We start from the raw sequence: 19,843 nt of genomic DNA on the forward strand, positions 1-19,843 counted from the left end.
GTTGGGCAGCCCACAGCTCCACTGGGAGGGCCTGCACCAAACCCATCTCGGGGGCTTGGTTTTGTCTTCTTTGTATGGCTTCGCAGACTGTGTGCATTGGGTCAGAGAAAAAGTATACAGACCCGGGCTGCCTTCTGGAGAGGAGGGCTGTGGAAGGGCAGCTCCTGGCCCAGCTCCGTGGATTCCCCAGGATGGCAGGTGTTGGATTTGAAAGCCATTTGCCCACAGAGAGAGCCCCGTCTTAGGTCTCGTGCTATTTTAACAGAAACGCCCCATGTGGATGGCGTCACCAATCAGGTTTTTCTCCCATTGTTTACGAGGCATGTAGTTTGAATGTGTGGCCCCGGGTTCAGGGGAGGAGGCGCTCTCTCTGTATCAGCTCACAGTCTGCAAGGAAGCTCCTCGCCTCCTTCCGGCCTCTGTGAACTCAGCATCCCTTGGAGATCCACATGTGTCTTGGAACCAACCTTTCCCTGAGTCTAGGAGGTTCTCGAGCAGGGACCCCCGAGGTCCAAAGGATGTGCTCTGCTCCCTTGCTCTCTTCTCCGTCTGACTTCTTGTAAGGGGACGCCACACTCCAAGGAAACTCTTCCCACACGGGACCAGAGCTGGGACTAGGAAAAAGATACTGCATCCCCTCCTAACCCTGCCTCTTTAACATATGAAACATAACCAAGTCCTCTGTAGCACAACCCCCAAGAACTCCGATGGCCTAGGTGTTGCACATTGGGCTGCCGACCTTCAGCAGTTTGAAACCACCAGCTCCTCTGTAGGAGAAAAAGGAGGCTTTCTACTCACATAAAACGTGACAATCTCAGAAATCCGCCAGGGGTTGGAATGGGAGGGGGGAGCAGTGCTACCCTGTCCTTTAGGGACTCTGAGAAATGGCAGGGTGTTTGCTTTGGTTTTGAATTCCTGTCTCATCAAACCATATGGCCCATGATGGAGGACAGTCACACGATACCGGCCTGATTGTAAGACAATTCAGTGCCTGACAAGACCCAAGCCTGGTATCCAGAGAGGCTTCACTGGCGTCTCCGAGGCCCCAGAACCCCAGGAGGGTGTTGCCGCCCTTGGTCTTGTCCTGTGTCCCGTGGGAGCACTGGTCCTGAATTCCCCGTGATGAGCTGTACCAAACTGACAGAGCATGACACATCGGCCTGGCCTTGGGGCTGAGTTTTTATCTCTTCAGCGGTTAAGGATGGGGAAGAGAAAGTGAGTTTGAAGACGTCAGCCAGGCTGAAGTCAGCTGGGCAGAGACACCAGGGGCTCTCCCTGGCTTCCTGTCTGTGGGGCTCAGATTCTTCACTCGCAGGCCAGAGAAAGAACTGCCTCCCACTTGGGGTGCAGTTAGCAGTTTCTCTAGCAGCTTCTCTGGTTTCCAGAGCCCTGGTCTCACGCGGTCAGGAGTCGCTTCCAGAGCTCACATCCTCTCCCTGCCGAGCCTCTTCCTTTTCTTGGGGGTGCCTCGCCCACGGGGCACAAGTGTCCCCAAGCCCTCTGAAGCCACCCCCAAGATAACACAGATCAAGCCTTCATCCCATGAAACTGTAGAATTCGTGCCTGCTCTTCTCAGAAACGGGCCCTGCCGAGGTCACCAGTGGTCGAGGACACTTGTCCATTCTCTTGGGTTATTTTCCCCCCTTTTATGTATGTATTGTTCTTTTATTTTATTTAAAAAGAACATGGCTTCAGTCTTTTTTTTTTTAACACTTTCAAATCCACTTTTATTATCTTTTTTTCTCCCTCACACACACGGCATCAGGGGTCTCCACACACCCACATTTACGGCAGCGATAAAGTAACTTGATGTTGCTCAGTACCATTTATTCTTCCATCATTGCTCCCTAAAAGTAATTGTGTTGGCATCAAAATGACAATGAACCGGTGTTAAATCCATAAAATAGTTACACAGCACAGCACATTAAACTTTAGAACTTGGCAAGTAAACCACATAAAAATAGGATAAGACCCCCACCCATTACACATGATCTCCACCAGGCATTTACCAGCCCCCTCACATGGCATCTGCACACGGGTCCAAAGGGCAGCAGAGGCAACAGGCAGTAACTTCAGAGGACATGGAACCTAAGGTCTAGAAGCACAGCATGGTGTTACCCCGGTGTCAGGTACCACCCACCTTTCTCCAAGGCGCTCTCGTTCTAGAATGGTAGGTCCAGCTGATACAAGATGAAGACAGACACACATTTGCTCTGTAGAACACCCTACTCATACTATGCATCCACTGTGATCTTGAACGAAATTCGTCCCCAAAACTTGTCACGATCATCCTCGTTTTTTAGGTTGGCTCATCCATCAATCTTGCAGTCTATTGTCGCTTCTTTCTTGATACCATTAAGAGGAGAAAAGAATGTTTGGACAGCAACTATTGGCTGTCGATACCCCACGTGCAATTTTTCCCCATAATATGGAAAATGTTTTAAGTCTATAAGTCCAGTGGGAGGATAAGCTGCTATATTTTCCACTTGTTCACTCTTTGAGATACATGTTATCTTTGGCTCTCCTTCAGGTTTGAATCCAATTGTTCTGTTCATTTTCACAAGAATACATGGGTTTCCTGCCGAATAGCCATAGTTAGGATCAGTGACGCCGCTGCAACACGCAGTGTACACAGGCCTTTCTGTTCAAAAAGTGCACCATCAGGACAGATGGGGAGATTCTTCTGTTCTTCTGCAGTGTATGCCTTTAGAAAATGACAGATATTCAACATATCCTTGATGGAATTTGGCATCAGACAAACTGAATGAGTACTCCAAAGAAGTCACTGGTTTTGGAAAAACCATGAGTCCTGGGCTGGGAATCTGGTCTCGATATTTTGGAACCTCATCATTCAGAGTCTGAAGCATGACCCACATAGTGAAGGAGAAGAGAGCAGCCAAGAACCCATAGAAGACTAGGTAGAAGAGCAAGAGCAAACGAGGAGGACTGGTCTCCTGGGTGCTGAGCACGGAAACGACTTGGTGCCCAAGGATCTTCAGCCTGGCTTCAGTCTTAAAGCAGAAAAGGACAAGAAAACTAGAGAGTCATATCGCTCAGTGAGAGAGACTATTAGCCCAAGGTCGTCATGATGTGGTGTCCAGGGGATTGCTGAGATACAGAGCTTTGAAAAAGGACTTGGGAGGGAGGGGTTTGTCCAAGAAAACCGTCCCCAAACATGGTAGGCAGCACATCAATGCACCCTAGTGACTGGTGGAACCCCCGAGGACCATGACTGGAACATGTACGTAGGTTATGTTAGACAGGAGAGTTGACCATGTTGGCCCAGGGAATTTCCCAGGGCAGCCAGGGAGTGAAAGGCTATGTAACCCGAATCGGTGATCTCCATCACAGACCCCGCCCCCCCCGGGCCCCACCCCCCACCGTAAGCCCAAGAGGAAGACTGCCCTTCCCTGCGCTACACAGCAGGTGGAGGTGACCCACTTCCCAACGCACTCTCTGTCCGGAGGCAAGACTCTGCACTCCCCTGGTCATTAAATAGCGGGGATCCTGCAGAGGGCTAATCCGTGTGGGGACTCTGCAAACAGATTGGGGGCTGTCCCGGTCATCTCTGGCCTTCTGCAAGCCCGGAGCTCAGTCCAGCCTCTTCCTAGTTTCCCAGATGCACTGTGTTCTCCGTTCTCCTCCTGACATTCCGGCCTGGTGTTCAGATTCTGCCTTCTCCTGGAGTCCCCCCCGGGGCCTGGCCCAGCCCTCTCTTCCACTCCGCCTCCACCCTGTCCTCAGATAACCTCCCCCAGGCCTCGGACTGGACAGCAAATGTGGATGACTCCGAAGCTCACCCATCCACAGCTGACCTCTCCTCTGGCCACCCAGCTGCCCCCCTCGCCTCTCCTCTTGGAGCCCTGGTGGTGTGGAGGTTATTTGTTGGGCTGCAGTCTGAAAGATCCTGGGTTCGAAACCACCAGCCGCTCCTCGGAAATGGCAGGGCTTTCTACTCCCTGGAAACAGTTACAGCCTCGGGTCCCACCGGAGCCGCTCTACTACATCCTTTTCTTAAGGTTGCAGTTGACCACAGTAAATGACCTGTGCCCCACCCTTCCCAATGATTCAACAATTCTCCTAACTCTTTCCCTGGTCTGATCACCCCACCCGCAATTTCCATCCACATAGCTTCATAAGACCTCTCCCATCTGCTCCTTCCCTCCAGTTCCAGGGGCAGGCTTCTCACCGCCTCACTGTCCCAGAGCTTCCGCCCTCGGCAGCCCTGGTTTCATTTCCTCAGTGGCGATGGCCTCATCCACCGCCTCTACCCACTCGGGACTGGACGTAGCTGGGTTCCCCCAGACCCGTCACTTTTTAAAAACTTCCCTCCCATCAAGCCACTCTGTTCTTAACCCTCTCCACTAGCTTCCCTGTGCGGGCCCTGCCAGGCCCCCGTACTTTCTCCCTAGAGCTGTGGACACCTCCCTGGTGCCCTGATGTCTAGGTACCAGCCTTCAGAGTTCCATGCAATGCCACTTCCCTAATAAGTTCCCCAGGAAACACCCAGAAGTTAATCTCGTTTTCTCCTGGAGTCTAGGACAGAGACTATGAGCAGCAGCAGTATGTGTCTTGCCTGAAGGTTAACTGTTTCTAAGCAAAAGATAGCCTGTGTTCTGAATGCCACCTGCTGGGGCCTCACTGTCAATAATGCCAAGAACTGGCTGAGTGATAAGTGACAGCTGTTTGCTCCCACCTTCAGTTTACCTCCTGCTGCTGTGTCTACTCTGACACATGAAGCCATTCCTCAGGGTTTCTCTGTTGCTGTCTTAATAGGCTGGAGAAAGACATGGCTTTCTCCTCCCGTAAAGAAGGCCAGTCTTGGAAACCCTCAGGGGAAGCTCTGTCCGGTCCTGCAGGCTGGCTGTGCGTCAGCATTAGCTCAGCGGCAGTGAGCGCGGTTTTGAGTTTGCTATCTTCACACAAGCAGATCTCCACATCTTTCTTCTGTCCTCCTGCTGGGCCGTTTGAACTGCCCGCCTTACGGCTAGAGAGCTTATCGCTTACCAAATTCTAGAGAGCTTATCTCTTACCAAATTCTAGAGAGCTTATCTCTTACCAGAGGTCAAGGCATCAGTTTCCCCACCCAAACCTATTTCTGTGTACTGAAGGGAGACAATAGAATGTTTGTTTTTTTATCACGCTGTCCTCCCAGAGCCGATTGCATGTAGGTGTCATGTCATATCCCCTTCCTGGGTGGTGACGATGTAGTGCTGAGACTCCCTGTTTGAGCACAGGGCACCCCTACCTCCTGAGCCTACTGTCACATTCATTTTTCCCTTAGGTAAGTTGCCATGGGCCTCGGTCTTTGGCAACCTAGACCACTGCATGCTGCAGAAGGGCAGTCTTCATAGACACCGCCTCTCACTGGTCATCTCATGGGGGCAGTTACTCTCCTCTCCACAAGGCTAGCTCCCCCAAGTCAGGGGTTTGGGGGCCAGAGAAATGTGAGTTTGAATCCTAGCTTGGATCTTTGCCTTCGGTGTGACCCTGGGTGAGTCACGTCGCCCCTCTGAGTCTCGGTGAGTTCACCAGTAAGATGGGGATAAGAATGCCCCCAATCATGGTTGTGGAGAGGCTCAAGGAACAAAAGCTATGGGGGCGGGGGCAGGCAGAGGCCTAGTGGTGTAGTGTTTATGCGTTGGGCTGTGATCCTCAAAAGCGATGGGGCTGGGACGTTCCAGGGACCAGTGTGTTCTTAACCTCGGACCCAACGTCCTGCTCCCAGACAGCAGGCCTACCTGGCAACAGAATCATGACCGTAAAGATAGAGGCGTCTGCCTTTGGGCTCAGCATTGCTCTGGATGGAATGTATCCCAAGGAAATCATCCCACCGTAGTAAAATTGATGAACATCGGTGCTCATTGGGAGCCAAGAACTGGGAATCACCCAGTAGCAGGAAACGGATTCCATTAAGACTCAGCCTTGGAACGGCTGAGAAGTCTCATGACCTATGTGTCCGTGTTTGCGGATTTCTTCTGCGACGTAACGTTTTGAATAGACTGTTAAGAACAAGAAAGTATGCAAGGTCTGGGAAAATAGGTTGTTTAATTTTTTTCAAGGATGTCTGGCTTGGTAGAAGATAGAGTTGCTATGTGTATCAAATGTGCTTGTTTCACAATGAGATCATTATAACCCCGGGTAGTTTCTGCATGGATAAAAGGAGAATGTGGAATAAACTCGGGGCTTCAGTATTCACTGTTGCCCTCCCAATAATTTCTGTCTCTCTTTTTCCCCTTAATCCTCACTCTCCCTTTCAGGAATGTTTGACTCTCAACTGGCTCCGACAAGGTGGCGCCTGAACAGGGACCTGAAAACAGGGGACAAAGTGAAGGACACTGCAGATTACAAAGGTGTACATGAAGAGATTGGTGGTGCAGTAAGTAGCTATTGGGAGAAAAATGGGACAAGGAAATAGCAAACAGATTTTTGTAAATATGCTTCAAAAATATGTTAAAAGATAGAGGAGCACAAGTAAGCTACCAAAGATTAGAGAAGTTTTTAGATTTTGTGGTTAAGGTATGTCCTTGGTTTCCTGAGGACGGGACTGTAAATATTGAAACTTGATAAAAAGTAGGGCAATGGTTAAAAGATCACTATACTGCAAATGGACCTAGTAAGGTTCCCACAGACACGTTTAGCTTATGGAATTTAGTTAGGGATAGCCTGGACCCTAGGCATGAGGGACTCCGGCCTGAAAACAACCCATTTGCATGCTCAAACAAAAGTGAAAGTAAAGTTTATTCTGCACCTCCTCCTCTGCTGCTGACACCGCTGAAAAGAAACCTTGAGTGCTTTGAAAGCGAGGCGGAGGAACCCCTTGGTCCTGGCGATGCCAAGCCCTTAGAGGACGAGGCGGCACGTTATCATGATGAGGACTTGGGAAGTTTTGCTGCCTCCAAGGCGCTTCAACCTGAGAGTCGCGACCTGATGCAAGAGACTCAGGAGTCCTGCTGGGATGAAACAAAGGTGGTAGGCTGGGAGGACGCTTATGCATCCTTAGCAGCAAAAATGAGGGAGATGCGAGTCAAGTTAATAGAAAAGCATTCTCCGATGGAGATCCAGGAATGGGTGTCAAAACTTACTGTGGCCAAGGTATTTCAGAGGCCTCAGAGTGCACTCAGCGAAAAGAATCCTTTTCTAGAAGACTTGCCAGTTGGAGCACCAGCTGTGACTGGGGCTCCAGGAGAGGATCCATGCTCAGTGCTGCCGTACCTGCTGCAGCAGGACGAGGAGAGGGTACAGGGGAGTTCCGTAGGCGGCTCCCTGTCACTGAACCTCAGGATGCCCAGCGTAATCTGGTCAGAGCTCCTACTCCAATTCCTTTCAAACAGCCAAAGGAACTCAAGGTTGCCTGTGCCCAATATGGCCCGACCGCCCCTTTCACTCAATCTTTATTAGATACACTTTCCATCATGGTGCTTGCCCCTGCAGCATGAACAATTGGCTTTTGAAAATGCAAATACTGCCTGCCAAGCTAAGACCTTTTAGGAAAATGAAGGTTATTATAGGACCTCAGAAGGGTTAATGATACTATGGAGCTTATGGGAGCCCTGCAGCCTGGGCTCCCTTCCCCCTCTGCTATTCCAGCCAATATATATAAGATCATTTTAGACTTAACAAACTGTTTTTATAGCATCCCCTTGGACCCAAATGATTGTAAAAGATTTGCCTTTAGTGTTCCTTCCACCAACTTCAAAGAGCCTATGAAAAGATATCATTGGCTTGTTTTGCCTCAAGGCATGGCCCCAATCCGGTATTAATGTGGGGACGAGGGCATGTTTGTGTTTTTCCACAGGATGCTGATGGATCCCGGTGGCTGCTGGAACGGTTGGTGCAGTTTGCAAACCATGCAGATGATAATTTGTCTTGGTGATCCTGGGGGCAATACCAGCGGCATACAGTGAGCAATACTGGGCTTGTGTTCCTGATCCACCCTCTTACATCCTGCTGTCTGGGAAGGTCCAGAAATCACAGTGTGCGTTAATGCTCGTGTCTTTTAGTACAGCCAGCCACAAGACATATGCAGCCACAAATCATCTAGAATTATATCTATTCAGGACATGGAGTGGGACTTCCCCTACATGTACATAAGAGTCAAAATATCCCCCCTGAGGGATGCATATGGGTGTACCAGACAACAAGAAGCAGCGTACAAACAGTGCGCATTACCCTCCTGTACAAAGTGAAGGAAATGTAATCTCACCCACTCCACAATCTTTTTCCCCTTGTGGACTAGAGACTCGAAAGAATAATAAAACCATACTGTGGAGATCATGTCTCATGGACAAGCCCTTCCGGTATAGCATCACAAAAGAGAGATACCTCATCGATTGGTCTGGCAACCAAGACAATATTCAAAAAATACTGCCGAATGGAAAATAGGGGCTGCTTGGGGGACGTGAAGCTTTTGGGCCCTTCCTCCAGACCGCAGGGAAACGTTACCATGTGCATACCATCGCCTTATGTACTTTGGGCAGGGAATATTACTAAAGATCATGATGATTCTAAGTTTAACATGTCTTATAATAATTGTAATTTGTCTAATTGTATTACCTGGACCCCTGAAGGTATTGTCATTGCCATTTTGTATCTTTTGTTATGCTGCCAGTGAATATTACTGGGCCTTGGTATTCAGAAAGAGGGTTATAGGTATTAGAAGAGATTGATAAGGCACTAACCAGACCTAAGCGCTTTGTAGGTTTGCTCATAGCAAGTATTTTAGCTCTATTAAGCTTAGCTGCTACTGCTCCTACTGAAGCAATTGAACTTTCATAAAACACACAAACTGCCCACTTTGTAAATGAATTATCCAAAAATGTGACCAATGTGTTGGGTACTCAAGAAGATATAGAGAGGAAGTTAGAACAAAAAGTAACTGCTCTTTATGGCATGGTCATGTATTTAAGAGACGAGGTGCAGGGGCTTAAGGCCAGGTCTAGTCTACAGTGCCGCCATGCTGTACATACATGGACCTGTGTTACACCTGAACAGTACAGCTGCAGTCAACATAGCTGGGATAAGATAAGGAAATGTTTACTAGGTATTTGGCACAATGCTAATGAGTCTTTAGATTAATTAAAACTCCATCAAGAAATATGAGCCATAAAAGATGCTGAGTCTCTTGACTTTGATGCCGCTAAGGCTGCCGAGGACTGGCTCCAGCATTATCGAGATGCTTTTCCTTCGTTGGGGAGTCTCGGAGGCCTGCCCCCCATGCTTATGTCCATGGTCACAGCAGGAGTATGTGTATTGTTGATCTTATGCATACTCCCTATAATACTGCACAAGGTTATGGTTGAATTTATGGCCTTCGGAACAAAGCCTCATGAAGTGCACCTGCAACTTTGCCCCTTCATCAAACAGAGTGTAAGGCGGAGGCTGGACAGCCAGAGAAGGGTAAGAGCAACTCTGAGTCTCCCACCCTAAGATAAGTCATAGTCGCCTGGAGGACTGTGACTGATGGTAGGTAAGGGCGATTTCAGGACTCGACAACCTAAGACAGGCACAGTCATCTGCTGATGTTTTGAGTAAAGACGTCTTTAATAAATAAAAAGGGGGGAGATGTTGAAGGCCATTAAGACTCAGCCTTGGAATGGCTGAGAAGTCTCATGACCTATGTATGTGTCAGTGTTTGCTGATTTCTTCTGCGACTTAATGTTTTGAACAGACTGTCAAGAACAAGAAAGTATGCAAGGTCTGGGAAAATAGGTTGTTTAATTTTCTCAAGGATGTCTGGCTTGGCAGAAGATAGAATTGCTATGTGTATCAAATGTGCTTGCTTAACAATGAGATCACTATAACCCCGGGTTGTTTCTGCATGGATAAAAGGAGAATGTGGAATAAACTCGGGGCTTCAGTATTCACTGTTGCCCTCCCAATACTTTCTGTCACTCTTTTTTTCCTGAATCCTCGCTCCCCCTTTCAGGACTGTTTGACTCATTGACTGGCCCTGACAAAGGATAGTAGTTGTCTGTTTCCTTTTAGGAGACATCAGAGAGGTCAAACCTGCCCAAGGATGACCAAGGTTAGGCTGCCATCCTAAATCTAGGGTCCGCCCATCTTGTCGCACGTATACCTCTAGACCTTCCCATTACTATGGGCACATACCTAGCTCATCCCCTTCCTGTCACGCTTATGCCTACCATACATCCCTTCCTACCATGTGTATGCCTATTGCACTGCCCCTTCCTGTGACGTGTGGTTACCTGTAATCATGTCCCCCCTAATGAGATATAACCTTTGATTAACAATAAAGTGGGGACTCTCCTGCTCTTGTTCCAGAGGCTCTCGCCTGCTCTCGTGGCTGGGCTCCCCCCACGAGGACCACCAAGTGGGGCTGAGGTGAGCATGTTACCATGAATTGTGTCTGACTCCATTATTCCAATCTCTCCTCTACCTCTCATCCTCCCTATGACTTTACTATAATCTTTACTTATTGTCACTGTACAATTGCGCCTACCAAACCTGTGATGATTTGTTGGGGACTCACCTCACCCCACAAGCATTTCAGGGCACTCACGGATCCCCTGAAGCATACTCATCAATCTCAGTTTTGAAAGAAGTATCTAATGATGTGTAATGGCAGCAACAGTTCACGGGAGGAATCCCTGCCTTCTCTGGTGGAGGCCCAGGTTAGTGTCTGCTGATGCACCTGGCGTGTAGCCTCTGCCTGTCTGTGAGCGGAGGGGTGCGTGTGGCTATGATGATGGGCAGCTTTCCATAAAGCTGGCAAACTTGGAAGAGGGCCGGTCACCTACCACTTCTAAAGGCCAGCCAATGAACACCCCATGGGTCACTACAGTCCAGCCCACAATGGGTGGTAGAGATGGCTCAGGGTCGGAAAGCGTTTTGTCCCTTTGTGCATGGTGTCACTCGTGAGGTGAGCTGGAGACCGGCTGGGTGGGGACTAACAACAGCGACAAAGGAGTCCACTGAGTCAATGAAATCGATCAGGTGGGGATAAAACTAGACTACCAGCTCACCTGTCCACGATCATCACAATTTGGTAAAACAACAGTTTGTAGACTGTTGTAATCCTGGTGACACACCACCGAGTTCTCAGAGACCCTGTCAAGACGAAGGCAATGAGACCCTCCTGACCTGCTGCAGCGCGGGAGGCAACATTGTGCTGCGTGCTGCTTGGCCCAGATGCTCTTCCCACACTTCTTCCTGGTCCCTCCACTTTCACAGGCATTGGACCCGCACCGCTGTGGGAACACTCTCCCTGCCCACTCCTGCTCCCTCTCCCTTTATCTTTCGTTGGTGTTATTCCAAATACATAACTTAAACCTTTCCTCTCGCCCGGCTCTTGCTTCCCAGGGGATTGTCTTACTTGGATTTTTCCTATGCAGTTTGCCAATTTTCTCCATTACAAATTTGGCCCTCTTCATTACAAATGAGAAAATTGGCTGTCCCATTTCTCTCCATGACAAACAATACTGTTTTTGTATCAGACAACAGGCCCAGCTTTTAAGTTTTCAAGACAAAATAAAACGCCAAAACACATCCCCTGGAGTGGATTCCGACTCATAGGGCATAGAGACACAGAAGGCTACCTTTCTATGCAAACCTGCTCTGCACATTCAAAGGCCCACGGCTCAGCAAGTGAATTTGCTTAACAAACACCAGTGTCTCATTTACCTCTGAAAGCCGACCTTGCACCCACTCTTCACTCCTGTAGGACCAGGCGACGTCTTAGCAACAAGCACGGTAAAGTGTGCTGTAGAGCGCAGAACAGAGCCCCTCTCAGGTTACCCACGGAGCAGGACAAGCACGGGCTTACTTGCGCTTCTTTATTCTTCTAGAGGGAAACTTTTCACATTTTTTCCCACCACGTCAAAGATTCGGCTTCTAGGAATAGCTAACATCTGCTCCTCTCCCTAATCCAAGCATCTTCCTTACCCAAGCACCTTCCTACAAAGTCACGTGCAAGAGCCTCACACGGGCGTGGCAAACCCTCTCTGTCCAGCAGCCTCTTGCTCAGACCCCAGATCTTTTCATGACCCCGGCATTCTGGATTCTTCCCCAGGACACCGCTGGTCCCGTAGGAACGGTGAGCACACTCGGGAAGCTGACAATGTGGAGTCCACCCAGGGACGCCTCAGAAGAAAGCCCTGGTGGTCTTCTCCCCCAAACTCAATGAGGTCACCCTTCTGACACACAGGAAGTCACCACGAGGTCGCTGAGCCTGGGAGCTGACTCAAGGGCAGCTGTTCAGGTTTTCAGCTACCAGGTAAGCCAGTTCCCCTCCAGGGCCAAGAGGGGCCCTGCCGGCTTTGATTTCTTGAAGCGCCCCGTGTATTTGAAAATAAAGGATGCTGCATGCCAATCAATGTCAGTGCGTCTTTGGAAGGAGATCACCTGGCCTTTCTTCGGAGGCACCTCTTGGTGGACTTGAACCTTTTCCTAGCAGCCACGCGTGTGAACTGTTGGAAGGATGACCCGGGGCCTCCCTCCTTTGCTAAGGGTCCGTCTGAACACTCAGGCTGCCTTTGAGGGCGTGAGAGCCTCTGAGGACTGGAGTAGGAGCGCAAGAAATGGGCCGAGGTCTTCCCCATGCTCTGTTGCTACTGACCCACCAGTCCCGGTGACCCCATGTGGCATGGTGAAACTTCCCCCATGGGTCTCTTCTTCTTTTTAAATGAAAAGATCGTTTTATTGGGGGTTCTTACGCTCTTATAATAATCCATACACCATTGTAGCAAGAATATCTGTCCATATGTTGCCATCTTTATTTTCGAAACATTTGCTTTCTTTTTGAGCCCTTGGTATCAACTCCTCTTTCCCTCCTCCCACCCTCATGACCCCTTGATAAATTACAACTTATTATTATTTTCATATCTTACACGTACCACTGTCCCTCCCCCCCCCCATGGTTTCTGTTGTTTGTCTGCTTTGATGTGTGTGTGTGTTTATGTGTCAATCATTGTGATCGGTTCCCTCTTCCTCCCCTCCTCTCCCCATCTTCCCCCTACCCTCCTGGTATTGCTACTTCCATTCCTGTTCCTGGATTCCGTGTGTCCTGTGTACACATGCTCCGGTCTAGCCCGCAGTGAAAAGCAACGGGGCTGGGGTCATGATAGTAGGGAGGGGGGTGTGAGGAAGCCTCGAGGAACCGAGTAGTAGTGTGTGTTTCATCAGTGCTACACTGTGCCCTGGTTGACTCATCCCTTCCTTGTGACCCTTCTGTGAGGGGATGTCCCATTGTCTACAGATGGGTCTGGGGTCTCTGCTCCAACCCTCCTCTCATTAGTCTTCTGAGCTATTATGTTTACGAAGATAATTTTCACTGGGTGGTCAATGGTTAAGCTCTCAGCTGCCAACCGAAAGTTGGGCACTTTGAACCCAGCAGCCACTCCTCCGGGGACAGATGTGGCAGTCTGCTCCTCCTAACCTTGGCTGGAGAGCAATGGGGCATGGGGCTCTTTATGGGGCAGATCCATCCTTCAGACCCACTGGGTGGTTTGAGCTGCCACCAATCTGCTTAACAGCCAAGCATTTAACCAGTGTGCCCCCACGACTCCGCACAGTACAGTAGTCACCCCCAAAGTGGCGTGGCAGAGCACCTTCCCAACCACACAGCCGCACCAGCATCTGCTGCCCTTGGGCTTTGTAGCCAGGGCTGGTTCGGTGGCAGGATTTCTGGGTGCGTCCGGGAGTTTCACTGCCTTCTGGGAGTAGCTCCCAGACCTGGGGTAGAAACAGGGTCTTTGGTGTCCAAAGGCTGCTTTGTCCTCTGGCAAGCTGCAGGATTCCCAAGCCTGTGCTCTATAAGTGGGGGCAAGCTTTAAGTGTGGGGCTTCGATGGCCGAATGAGGACCGTCTAGTACAGAGCGGAGCCCGGGGCAGCACAGTAGCTGCTCTTTCCTCCTCCTGGTGAGCCTTCCTCTGCTCCATCCACCGACTCCGCGTGCAGACACATCATGGCGAATGCTTGCCCTTCGGGCTTCCTTCGGGCTCGGATGGATCATGTGTGCTCAGAGGACAACTCGGTCGGGTGGAAAGAACCGAGTCTAGCAGAGTCCTCTATAGACTGGCTCTCTGAAAGCAAAAGGTCGTGGGGCTGGCTCTGCTTCCAGTGACCCGGCTGGCCTGGGGCCTCTAAGTTCTTAGAACTGAGGCTGGATCATCACAGCCTCTGCTGGGCTGGCTCGGGTGACCTTCATGGGAAGGCTGGTGTAGGAAAATGGAAGCGCCTGATAGAGGCGGTGTGCGCCCACCCAAGTCTTCTTTGTCGAGCTGCGGAGTGGTCTGAGGGTTCTTTCCTCACTCTGGGTGGGAGGGAGCAAAGGGGAAGTGGGGACGAGACTGAGAATGGACTTCAGCCCAGCCCAAGCTCCAAGCACCACCGGTAGTCACTGGCAATGAGTGGCCTCTGATTCACTGCAGCTCCACAGGACACAGCAAAAGGGCTCCAGAGGGTTCCCAAGATCTGAATCTTTATGGGGGCAGGCAGCCTCCTCCTTGTCCTATGGAGTGGCTGCCGGATTCGAGCTGCCAGCCTCCTGGTTACCTAACCCATGGTGCCACCAGGGCCAAGGGATAGACAAGTCTTCCCACTTCGGCCTGCTCCCACAGCAGAACATTGCTCCCAGGGAAGCTTCCAGAAAGAAGGGAACCCAGCAGTCCCACAATGGTCTTGGTTGCCGACCTGGAGTCCTCAGCCTCAGTCATGGTGGTAGAAAGCATCTTAACATCTCCACGCGATACCTCTTCACACCCGCCTCTGCGGCTGGCGGGGAGCGTAAACCGAACAGCCCTTTTGGGACGTTGACTGACAGGAATTATTCTGCTTGAACCTACCCACCCCCCCCAAGCCGAACCCACCATTTCAACTCATAGGGATGGTGGTAGTGACGTGATTTGGTGTCAACTTGAAGTGTAGGAGTGGAGTCTAGCTGTCAATCAGACCACACAGCCTCATAAGGAGGGTCCTTGGAAACTCCTCCCTCCCCTTTCCCCCCCCCCCCGCTCCCCCCCGCCTCCACCTTCTTGCTTTGCAGTCGCTCTGAGAGCCGCCAGAGCCGCCACCATTGGATTCATGGTCTTTGCACCTGCTGGCTGGAGATTGTCCTGCATTCAGCATCCTGCAGGTGGCTTTATGAGTCTGAAGAGGGACTCATGGAGACTAGGATTGGACTCATGGAATTGAGTTGTTTTCTTGATAAACGATGACCTCTTGATATAAAGCTCTTTCCTATACATACATGAGTGTCTGCATTTGTTTCTCTGGTCAACCTGGTGGGAACACAGGGACCCTGTTTTATAGGGTCGCTGTGAGTCTTCATGGGACCAATCTTATCTTCCTCCTGCAGAGAGGCTAGTGAGTTTGAACCACCCACCTCACGGTTAGCAACCTGACATTTTACTCACAGTGGCACCATGGGGGCTCCTTACCCACATCCTCTGGCCCAGTGATTAGTGAGCCTTTAGTGAACCGATGGAGCGACCCAATGGAAAGGCTCACTAATAGACTGTTCTAGAATGCTCATTACTCATTACTCCAAAAACTCTAAAACTGATTGTCCTCAAGTCAGTGCTGGCTCATGGTGACCCTATAGGACAGGGTAGAACTGCCCCTATGGGTTTCTGAAACTGCTACTCTTTACAGGAGTGGAAAGCTCCCCCTTTCTCCCCAGGAGCGCCTGGTGGTTTTGAACTGCTGATGTTGTGGTTAGCAACTTGTTCATCACAGCAGTGTTCAAAAAGAAATCAACTCCAGGCACCTGATCTCAATGGAGTGGGTTAATGAAGAGTGGCATACTCATGCAATGGACTACCATAGAGACCCAACAAACTAGAAAACAACACACAAAAATGCAGATGGAGCTCATAAACATAACATGGAGCCAGACAAGCCAAACCTTACATGAATCCATACGGTATCTGTCCACTTAGTTAAATGAGAGACAAAAGTAATGTGTGCTTTCGAAAGTTATGATGGTGTTTACCCATGGAGCGGTGGTTTAAAAATACTGGTCATGTTCTATTTCTTTTCTGTGAAAATTAAAAGAAATTCTAAGTTGTGTATATATGTAAAGTGTATCATTTGCCAATTCAACACTTTTTGGGTATACAATGCAGTGATACCAATTATATTAAGTGAGTGTGCTACTATGAACAATCCGCAGCGATCATGGGTGTGTAATTGCTGCCAAATTGGTCATGCTCAATTCTGGGTGTGGATCACACGGGTATGTTCAGTTGGTGACCATGTCCCACGCTGTACCCTCTCTGTGTGTCACACTTCAGGGACGTGTGGCTGTAACTCTGGGAAATTAGGTGCAGACTGGACCCCAGAAATCACCCAGGACAAAGAACGACCATGCAGAAGTCAAGTCCTGTAAACCTGGCGTCTGACCGTCTCTGACTTCTTGCAGGGGAGAGAATCAGCAGCAGCAGCAGCAGCCCAGAGCTGGCTCTTAGGAAACAGAGTTCGGACATACCTTCCCTCCATCTGTTTACCAACTCTGACCCCAGCTGTCCTTGCCCTGCCTCGCTCTGCTCCTCTGTTGTGTGTGATAATTCATTGGCGTGGCCACACACAGCTCACAGAGTCACTCCCAATTATGCGAATGCAGAAGTAACAGGTTATAATTCAGGATCGGGAGTGATTCAGGGTCCAGTTCTTCAGTGAGGACAACTTCTTGGCTCTGCCAATAAGCAGGCCTCTTTGCTCAATTCTCAGCCCCTCAACCCCTCAGGTCCTCAACCCATCCGACTGGCCCAAGCCTCTGCCCTGCCCAAAGTGTTCAAAAATTCTCCATTGCTAAGTGTCCGAAAGGACTACACTCCCCAGTAGACTTTCTGCCTAAAGCCAGTCTTCTTCAGAAGTCTGAGGGTGGTTGCCTCAAAGCGGGGCGGTGACTATAGGGCCGTGGGGCTGGAAGGAAAATCTTTTCAATTACACCATTTTAATATTAAGTCACATACTTTAAAGGACTTCTAAAAGTTTGGGGGACATTTTGAATGAAAAAAAAAAGTAATTTTCCCACACACTTTTGGAAGTCCTTTCATACATATTATATTACTTAAAAAAAAAAAAAGAGTCAGCCAAAGCTGGGGCTGATTCAGAAATCAGAACCCACCCTAGGTTTATCTGTATGGCCAAGGGCCCTGGTTCGAGCCTGAGATGGATGCCCAGAGTGGCCACACTCTCCCCAGAGTTGGCCACACACAACTCCTCACAAGGTCACGTCCTTATTATCTGGGGTCTTGCCAAGGATATTAGGGAAGCTTTCCGGGGGCAGAAAATCCTGAGACAAAGGCTCATTACAAGCCCCAGGGAAGGGCTCTCGTGGCAGCTGTTTCTCTCCATTCACAGGGCAATTCCACTGTGGGTCTTTGCCAGAGATGCCCAAGGCCGAGGAAACATAGGGCAGGGCTTCCTGGCCTCTGCTGGCACCAGAGAGCCCATAGGAACCTGGGTCCTTAGCTGTGTAGCCCTCTGCTCAGCCCAAGTAGAAAGACCCTTTTGAGAGCCGTCCTTGAAGTGGCCTTCCGCTTTGGGACACATGCAGCTTTGTGTGCAGGGATCTCCCTGGAGCCAGTGAAAGTGGCAGAAAGACCCTTTTCAGTTCACTGCGAAAGAAGCAGGGCTCTGTCCGAAGACAGGGGCCCTTGGCCTCACGGACCCTTGGAAATCCATGGCCTGTCTGAGCACCGGCTCTGCCTATGGCCTTTGGGGCAGGTTTTTCACATGCCCTTGGGACCACGGTTTTCTATGCACACCTACCGATAGGTGTCTGGGCGTGTAGGCGCCATTTTGCGCTCTCTTGTTCACGCGGTTGACAGTGTGCTTGGCTGGCTAGACAGGGTTCATCCTCCAGGGGTGTTGCGCTAGAAGGTAATATCACGTGCCAGACTTAGCAATTCCTTGTATGCAAACCCTTAAGTACTATAGTACTTCCTGACTAATAATTACAGCTACGTTGGAGCCCTGGCAGCGTATTGGGCTGCTAACTGCAAGGTCCACAGTTGGAAACCACCAGCAGCTCCTCGGGAGAAAGACAAGGCTTTCTACTCCCATAAGGAGTTACAGTTCCAGAAACTCACAGGGGTAGTTCTGCCCTGTCCCGCAGGGTCGCTCTGAGTCGGTATCCACTCCATGCAGTGAGTTTGGGGTTTTTATAGCCTGTCAGTATGTCGTACTGTGGTGGCTCTGGATGTCACTGTGGTACTGGAAGCTATGCCACTGGCAGGTCCACCAGCAGGTCACATGTGGAGCTTCCCGAGGAAGCTAGACTAGGAAACAAGGCTTGGTGATCCACGCTAAAAAATCAGCTAAGGCAAGCTGTGTGGCTTGCAGAAGAACGTTGTGTCCTCTTCATGTGCTGCGAGATGAGCCCTTTAGATGGGAAGTCACCCCAAATACCTAGTGGCGGCAACAAGGGATCTGGCACACCCACCGCCTGTCCGCGGGGTTGTCAGAAGTCGGCGATGCCTTGCGGTGACTATCGACTATACAGCATCTTGTTGGTGTGGGTGCCATCAAGTCCACTTCAACTCACACCGATGTCGCAGAGAAGAACTGTCCGTGCAGATCCCTTGGCTGCACCCCTGCTGGAAGCCAGTCATCAGGTCACTCTTCCTGCGAGCTGTTGGGTGAGTTGGTTATAGCATGTGTTAGTCTGGGTTGATGATAGGAACAAAGACACACATACGTGTATAAGAAAGAGCTTTATATCCAAGAGTAATTGCACATTAAGGAAACATTCCAGCCAAGTCCAGTTTAAGTCCGTAAGTCGATATTAGCCCACTTGTCTGATATCAGTCTATAAATTCCTCTTCAGACTTATGCAACACATGCAATGACACCAAACACTGGAAGATCACAGGCCAGTGGGTGGAAAGTCTTGTGGATCCAGTGGTGGTGGAAGCATCTCAGTGCTGGAGTGGATCTCCACGTGGCTCCTCCAGCTCCAGGGCTCTGGCTTCATCAGCGTAGCTCCTTGTGGCTTGTCAACAGGAATGTCTCGCATGGAGTGAGTGGATCTGGCCTCCAGTGAGCTGTTTATCTCCATTGTGCCTCCAAATGAGGTCATCAAGCTGCGACCTGATTGACACCCCTTCACTCTCTATAGTCTCAAGTTGACACCAGATTATGTAACTGCCACATAGCAGCCGAGCGGCCTCCAAGACTCGTTCGAGCACTCTTTCCACATATACTCAGAACACGCAGACTCACTGTCATTGAGTCATTTCTGACCATACCAACACTGCATGACCAAATAAAAACTGCCCCTGTAATTCTTTACAGGAGAAAGTCTCATCTTTCTTCTAAGGAGCAGCTGGTGGTCTGGAACTGCTGACCTTGAGGCTCACAGACAAACTCACAACCCACGACACCACCAGTGCTTACTTTGCACATCTATATTCTTGAGTCAAATATCCTTTATACATTCAAACACGCACACACTTAGGTCTAAACATTCTGGTCTAAACGGTCCGTCATGAATATTCATAGCAGTTGCTGCAGATAAAATAGTTGGTCCGTGGCAATCCAACAAGATGCGCAGGTTTGCTGTGATATAAAATATCACGAAAGCCACCATATAGGCTATGTTCTTTAGTTCTCCAAATCGGGACTCCTGTTAAGCCCAATGACTTATTCCAACCGTTCATTCATCTATTCACGCAGCACACATTTCTTGGACTCCACCACGAGGCAAGTACTATTCTGGGCTCTCAATATGTACTCATAAACCAACCAGTCAGAAAGATGCATGGCCTTACGAGGTTCGTGCTCCTGTCAGGTCACAGGGAGCAAACAGAGAGACATGCATTCACTGTACTGGCAGGTGGTGACGGTGGTGGAGAGAGGGGCACTCGAAAGGCATTC

At 49.9% G+C, this 19,843-nt stretch overlaps 1 pseudogene; it reads right to left on the reverse strand.

The window, feature by feature from the left end:
* Positions 1–2,124: 2,124 nt before the first annotated feature.
* Positions 2,125–14,676, reverse strand: LOC142446153 (sodium/potassium-transporting ATPase subunit beta-3 pseudogene; annotated as a pseudogene).
* Positions 14,677–19,843: the final 5,167 nt, after the last annotated feature.

The sequence above is a fragment of the Tenrec ecaudatus genome, chromosome 4 (assembly GCF_050624435.1).
Source record: "Tenrec ecaudatus isolate mTenEca1 chromosome 4, mTenEca1.hap1, whole genome shotgun sequence".
Lineage (NCBI taxonomy): Eukaryota > Metazoa > Chordata > Mammalia > Afrosoricida > Tenrecidae > Tenrec > Tenrec ecaudatus.